Raw genomic sequence first — 7,520 nt, 5'->3', positions numbered from 1 at the left:
AGCCGGCTCCTTCTCGGCAGTGCTTTGTTGTTTCGTTTTAGCGCGTGCACTTGGAAGAGAAGACAAAGCGCATTTCTCTCCTGTGTCTTCTCATTTAACACCTCTCCGATAGATACAAGCCTTTCCCTTCTGCCGTGGCAGTTTTGGAATCAGCGAGGCTTTTCTCTATCCGTCATCATGGGAGACGGGCCAAAGGTTTGCATAAGGATGATTCAGAGACAAGAAATGGGGGCTTTTGAATCCATTTTACCTGTAGCACCGGCGCCCTAAAAAGGACCAACTGTGTGGAAGGTTGTGCCTGGAGTTGTGAAAATGCAACATGGTCTTGAAGGTTGAACAACTCCATCTGCCTCCCGCATTTCGATTCGTCCCGGTTTTTCTAATTGAGAAGACATGGTGCCTGTCATCGGGGTGACCTCCATGTGAGAGGGGTGCCTGTTTAGCTGTCTCCTGGCTTCTCCTTTGCACTGTGGTCCCTTTAGGTGACAGAGCTGGTTCTTCTAAGTGGCGTATGCTCATGCTTACAACTAGAAGAGATAGATGTCTAGGGTGCTTCAGAAGTGGACCAAATTTGGAGTTTCCCCATGTGGCTCAGTGGCTTAAGAACCCACATAGTGTCTGTGAGGATTTGGTTTGATCCCTGGCCTCACTTAGCGGGTTAAGGATCTGGTGTTGCTGCAAGCTGTGCTGTGGGTTGTAGGTGCGGCTCGGATCCAGCATGGCTGTGGCTGTGGCTGTGGCTGTGGCTGTGGCTGTGGTGTAGGCCAGCAGCTGCAGCTCGACCCCTATCCTGGGAACTTCCCTATGCCACAGGTGCGGCCCTAAAGATCCTGCTGTGCAGCCCTGGGAACTGTATCTAGTCACTTAGGATGGAGCATGATAATGTGAGAAAAAAGAATCTTTACATGTATGTGTAACTGGGTTACCATGCTATACAGTAGAAAATTGACAGAACACTGTAAACCAGCTATAATAAAAAAAATCATCATAAAAATAAATAGATAAATGAAAAGAAACAGACTGAGCTTGGACATGCATAGGGGTGGACAGGATGTCCTTGCTCCAAAAACATTGTTTTGGAGATTGTGCATTTATTATTACTATTGTTTTTTGAAGGGCAGGAGGCTTGCAGAAAGTTCTGCAGAGGAGCTCAGAGGAGAAAGAAGAGAGAACGGAAGAACCGAAAGGGCTGTGTTGAGAACTCGTGTTGTGAGGATTCGAGGGGCTTGTGTTAGATGTGCAGACCCCAGCCTGGGAGTGTCGGCCTCAGTTGATCTGGGATGAGGCCTTGGAATCTGGAAGTTTAGGAAGAGACTGCTCCGTCCCATGGATGCTGGACTTGGCCTTGGGCCTTGCCTTGGCCAATGGCATGTTAGCTGAAATGGCTTGAGCAAAGGCTTTTAATGGGCTTGCCCTCTTGCACGTCTGTCATGGCCATGGGAAATATGCCCTGGGTCACCACTGGTCCCCGAGAGTCACCTCAGGTACTGGAATCATTGTGGCCCTGCAGCTGGAAGCAGAGCCACCCCAGCAGAGTATGCTGACAATCACTAAGTATTGTGTCCTCTCGGGATGGTTTCTTATGCGGTGATAGCTGACAGATATCAAGTTTTTTCCTGTGTGCTAGTTACCTATGTGAACCCCACTGTCAAAATTACTAAGAAAGATGCTCACAACCTGTTCATCCCTCTAAAATCGTCACTAGCGTGGATGTTCACTGTGGACAGAAATTATATTTTTCTTGTCTACTTCACCTAAAATTCCACCAGGAGCTCATAAAGTACCTATGGGATAAATAGATGAACAGATGAAAGAAAGAAAGAATAAATGAGCTCAGTCTGCCCCAATTCCTTGCCTCCCCTTGGATCCTCCCAATTACATTGTCTTACTTTCTCTTTGAAAAATTACTCTAATTTTAACCAGTTAATCAATGTTATCTGCCAGAATCAAACATGCAAACCCCTCAAAGCTTAACGAATACATACTCGTTCAGTGCTTAGTTAACTAAGCACTCCCCCCACTTTGGTTTATTTCCATTTTGTAATGCATCTTGTGATGCATTTCTTTTTCCCCTGTTGGAAGGACCCGAAGACCAGAGGCGCCAATGTCATGCCCGTGTCAACCAGCAGGTTGTGCGAAGGAGACGCATCCTCTGTGTCTCTTCCTCCCGGTCCAGGGTCACCCCCCCCCCCTTCCCAGTGGGTCCTGCTCCTCCCTGACTGGATGCTGGGGTTCTGTCTCTGAGAACCTCTGAGTAGTGTCTGAGTCTGGTTCTCTCTCCAAGAATATGTCTTTGTCCCCTGGGGTGCAGGAGAATAGAGTGTTCCTTTTTTTATGGGCCAGGAAAACGTTAATGAAAAATGAACCATCAGGGAAATTAATTTCAAAGATTTATGCATTCCCCGTGACTAACAAGCCTGCACCTGTTCCTTTGACACCCTTTATCTGATTCCCCCCTCCCCCCCTTCTTAGAGTTCTCCTCCTTCCCCACAGGCACCTGGTGGGTGCGTTGAGCAGTTAAATACATGTACAGTGGGATACAGAAACGGCTTGTTAATTAAAAAGGTTGCACTGCTGCTTCCCTGCTATGAAGAGATGAACCAGGCTGAGCAGAAAGAGTTGCCGTCCAGGAGAGGCCGGTTGGGTTTTTACCTGACATGTAAACGGTGCTGTGTAAAGGGGATGAGAGCTCCAACGCCTCCCTCACGGGTCATTTTCTCTTCTGCCCTCCCCTCCTCTGCGTCACGACAGGCACCCTTGTCGGATAAACCCAAAGAGAAAGGGTCACTTGTTCTGCTTGCTCCCCTCCCGCATCCGTCCACTGTCCTTGGCTCCAGCATTTTTCTCTCCGTGCCACTGACCCTAAATCTGTCTTCTGATCAGCTTATACATAGACGATTCTATGTTGGACCCCCAAGGACACCGCTTCCCTCTTGGCCTCTCAGGTGGACTCCACGGGTCCCCACCCTACACTCCATGTAGCTGGGCCCTGGAGGTGGGATAAATGGCCTGCACTGACCCCATTCTTACGTCCAGACGTCTTTTCTCTCCTTTCTCATAAGCCTTCCTCCTTTAAAGCTCTTGTCTTCCAACCCCCCCACCCCACCCCCCGCTGTCCTTGTCAACGTCATCTGTAGACCTCCTGGTTCTTCCTTTATCATTAACGCCTTCACCTGTCTCGCTGTCATCCTTGCCACTTTTCTTGGTAACTTGAACGTCCACATGGATCGTGGCTCTCGGCCTTGCTCAGTGGTCAGAGCCCTACCGGAGACCGGTTACATCAGAATCTGCAGAGTGGGGCTGGGGTGTCGGCATTACAATAAAACATCTTTCCGGGAGTTCCTTTTGTGGCTCAGTGGAAACAAATCCGACTAGGATCCATGAGGATGAGGGTTCGATCCCTGGCCTTGATCACTGTGTCAGGGACCCATCGTTGCCGTGGGTGGGGCATAGACTGGCAGCTGTAGCTCTGATTCTAACCCTGGCCTGAGAACTTCCTTATGCCTCAGGTGTGGCCCTAAAAAAAAAAAAGAAAGAAAAAAAAAGAAAAAGAAAAAAAAAAAAGAAGACATCTTCCAAAGATCCTAACTGCGTCCGTGTCAATGGCTGCTGAGACAGGTAAGCTATTCCACACACTGGGCTCTAAGCTCTTTGACCTCCTTTGCTGCACGTCTCTTTCTATAGCCAACTTCATTCATTCCCCTCTCACGGCTGAATCTTCAACGCCATCACCTTCAGTATGATCCACCCTGTGGCCACCACCTTCTAGTTTTCCACGCGGCTTTCCTCCAGCCTCACGGCTACAGCCGCTTGGTCCTTTTACTCTCTGCCGCCCACCTCATGTCCTCACTTTCATCTGCGATCCAACAAACGTGGGGACCACAGGCTCAGAAGGGGCACCAGACCACTCATCCGTCCCCCGGTGTGTGCCCGGCTGCTTTCTCTTGGGGACAGTTCTTTCAGGCCTCTTCTCTCCTCCATTCCCCCAACTGCCCATGCCCCACCCCCATCTGTGATGTCATCACAGAGTTTACAAAGAAAATAGCTAATAGGTGCATTCGCATGAGAACGACTTCCTCTTCCCCCAGCCTACTGACACGTGCACCCGCGCTCCCTGCCTCCTCTGCGGTGACAGGGACACATGTCCATACTCCTGTCTCAAGTCCGCTCACACTGCTTGGTCTCTAGATCGCATCCTTTCTTACCCCCTCAAGGCCTTTTTGGGACAGCGATTCCTTCCATCCCACACGGATGAATTTCTCCTTTCTCCTACATCATTTCCATCAGCATCGTGCTCTGATACAACCCGTCTGAAAGGACATAAATGACTGCTACCCCACCACCCCCAAGCTCTACGATTCCACATTCATTTTCAGCTCAAATCCCATTTCCCACTCTTGACCCTGGCACATCTTCTGAAAAGCAACGCTTATATTCATAGGCTGTAACTCATTACCTCTTTTCCTCTCTCTAACACACTCCAGTTAAGTCTTGACCTTTCTGAAAGGTAACGCCCACCTTGTTAACATCGGTGGTCAATTGCCTGTCCTCATAGCACTGGGACAGCGGCATTTGACGGGCTGATCACCCTCCTGTTCTGGAAACGGCTTTTTCTCTTGGTCTCCAAGACCTCATGTTCCTGGCTTTCTGCCGTCCGTATCGGCCACTTTTCCTCCATCTCTCTTTGTGGATTCCTTCTCTCCTACCAGACCTCTGACTCTGTGCATATGCCAGCATCTTGGGCTCAGCCTCCTAGATACGCTTCACGATCTCATCCAATCCCATGTCTTTAAAAAAGCTACCTCTCGACAAGGGACTCCGATACTTGATCTACTGCATGAGACTCATGCTTTCATCTGCCTTCTCCGCTTTGAAGTCGCCTCAGCATCTCAAACTTAACATGGCCCAAATAGGCGTTTGGATCCCTCGTCTCCTTTGGCTCCATTGCCCTCACAAACCATCCCTGCATCTGAAAGAGATGCTGCTTGTGAACATGGGAAGCCTAAACCGGGGAGTCATCCTTGATTTTCCTCTTTTCTCATCCAAAGCCACCCCATTAGCAAATCCTGTCAAGGTCTTCCTACAAGAAGAATATATTTATCTTCCTACAAGAAATATATTTTCGATGTCACTACTTCAAGGCACCACCTTCGCTGCCAACACCAAACAGCAAACAATCTTTCTTTCTCTCCTGGATTAAATACCGTCTTTCCTGACTGCCTTGGCACAAAGCAAACCCTGGATACATATTCACTGTTGTTATTATCAGCAGCTGTGCAGTCCTCGGGGCTGCTGGAGACTTACAAGGGGACCGCAGAGGGTATTTACCTGCCACCTGTGTGGACTCAACGCATTGCATCTGTGATGGGGAACTGGGGCTCCCACCCTCTTGTGCTGCCCATGCGGCTGGAGTGGGGTGGGGGAGACACTCAGAAATTGAATTGAGAGTTGAGCTAGCAAGAGGATGTGATGCCTGGTTCCATATGTCCAAAAAGCTTCAAAGGCTATCATCACTGTCGGTCAGTTTTTTTTCCAACACACGCTGGTTTCTGATGTGGTTGTAGACCCTTCCCCAGGCAATTGCCATCTTCTGTGTGACCTAAAAATAATCCAGATAAGACAAAGAGCCATTTGGAAGTAATTTTGGAAACGCTGTTATGTTTATAATGTCCAGAAACTTCCCCGGGGGAGAGCAAAGTGAACTCCAAGCTTGTCTTACAGGGAGACCTTTGGTCCCCAGCTGCGTAAATCACACATGTTCCTCTCTTCAAATTCAGAGAATGTGACGACCACATTCTCAGGAGTCAGAGTCTTTATGACACCGAGGAGAACATCAGCTCCTGAGGTTTCCTGCTCTCTCAGATGTTCTGAAACCAGTCTCTTCTTTAAAGGTCTCAGGATGTTTAATCTTTTCCTGCCAGTGGGAATTCTAAGTTTTTATCTTGGCCACTCAAGGGTGCATGCAAGGAGGGAAGAGGGGAGTTCCTGTTGTGGTGTAGTGGAAACAAATCCGACTAGTGTCCATGAGGATGTGATTTCAATCCCTGGCCTTGCTTCCTCTCCCCTGCCACCCATTTTCCTCTCTCTTTCTGGAAATGTGTTCACACAGGGATCCGTAACCGAGAGAGGAGGTCTGATAGCTCGTTATTGGATGGTTTTGCTCTGTAAATATCCACCCTGCATAGTCACTGCCCACCCTCACCCCTCACCCCAGTGCAGATGTGTTCTAGGCTGGTTCCTCCTGGGTTTGGAGACAGAACTGTGAATGGATGATGTCCAGAGCCTCCAGGGGCTCAGGGATGTCCTCTCTGGTGTTGGAGGCCCTTCCTGAGCACAGCAGCCTGTTCTCCACAGTGGGAGAGACCCCAGGGTGAAGGAGGCCAGCCACATGCCTAGGAGGGCAGGCTCTGGACCAGACTGCCCAAGTTCCATCCTAGTTCCAGGACCGGAGGGGCCATTTCGGCTCAATGTGCCACCAGGAAGTTCCTAAACCGTTCGGCCCTTCTGTCCTGCATCTCTAAGACAGGATCTGAAACGAACAGGTCCTGTCTCCCACGGTGGTATGAACAGGCTGAAATAAGCTAATATGTCCTGACATGTAGTTAAGACTGTGTAAATTCCTGCTACTGCTATTGAGCTTTGGAATAACAAAGATTTAGGTTTCAATCTCAGATCCAGAATGAATCAGCTGGGCGACCTTGGGCAGGTCCCAGAACTTCAGTTCCCTCTTCTGAAAAGAAGGCATAATCATGTAATCTCATAGGACCGCGATAACGCTGCAAACAAGACTCGAGTAATTATGGAGCGCGTGGTGGGTTTTTAGGACTCTTCACTCCTCGCCAAACACATGAGTGGGCTGAGTTCTAAAAATGTGTTCAGAGGACACGTTTTGAATTAGACAGGCCTTTCCCAATAGAAACCGTAGATGGGCCGGCCATGTCCTGAGAGAGCCCGCTGCATTCTGTTTTTAAGGTGGAAAAGCTTTCCTTTATGAACTATTTCAAATCTCCAGGAAAGTACAGGAATAATATGACACCTGCGTGCTCACCCTCTGGAGTCAGCAGATGTTAACATTTTGTCATATTTGCTTCACATCTCGCCTTGACATGAGGAAGAAAATATTACAGTTACAGCTAAGATGAAGCTATTTAATCAAGAATGTGGTTGAACTCTGGTTCCGATGAGCGGTTTCGTGCCAGGTTCTTTGCAGGGCCTGGGGACATGGATGTGATTAACAGAGCTTCCTGGCTTCTTTGGGCTCACAGGCCAGTGGCGGAGGCACCCGTGGGAACAGACAACCATCCCACGTTGGGACAAGTGTCAGAGCAGTGGTGGTGCTGGGGAGCGTGGGCTGTCAGAGGAGGTTTCCTGGGGGATAGGGATATCGAAGCTGTACCTTGAAAAATTAAGTAGGAGTTTGTTGGTGTGAGTGAGGGGAAATTGGCTTTCCAGGTGGAGGGAACCGCAGATGCAAAAGCACGGAGGCTGGAAGGGTATGTGAGCTGGGGTTACGATGTCCA

Source organism: Sus scrofa, chromosome 3 (assembly GCF_054392235.1).
Source record: "Sus scrofa isolate SSC_HxYL_T2T_F1_AM1 chromosome 3, Sscrofa_HxYL_maternal_Yorkshire_Landrace_v2.0, whole genome shotgun sequence".
Taxonomy (NCBI): Eukaryota; Metazoa; Chordata; class Mammalia; order Artiodactyla; family Suidae; genus Sus; species Sus scrofa.
The sequence above is the reverse complement of the archived record's forward strand: the minus strand, read 5'-3'. Positions refer to the sequence as shown.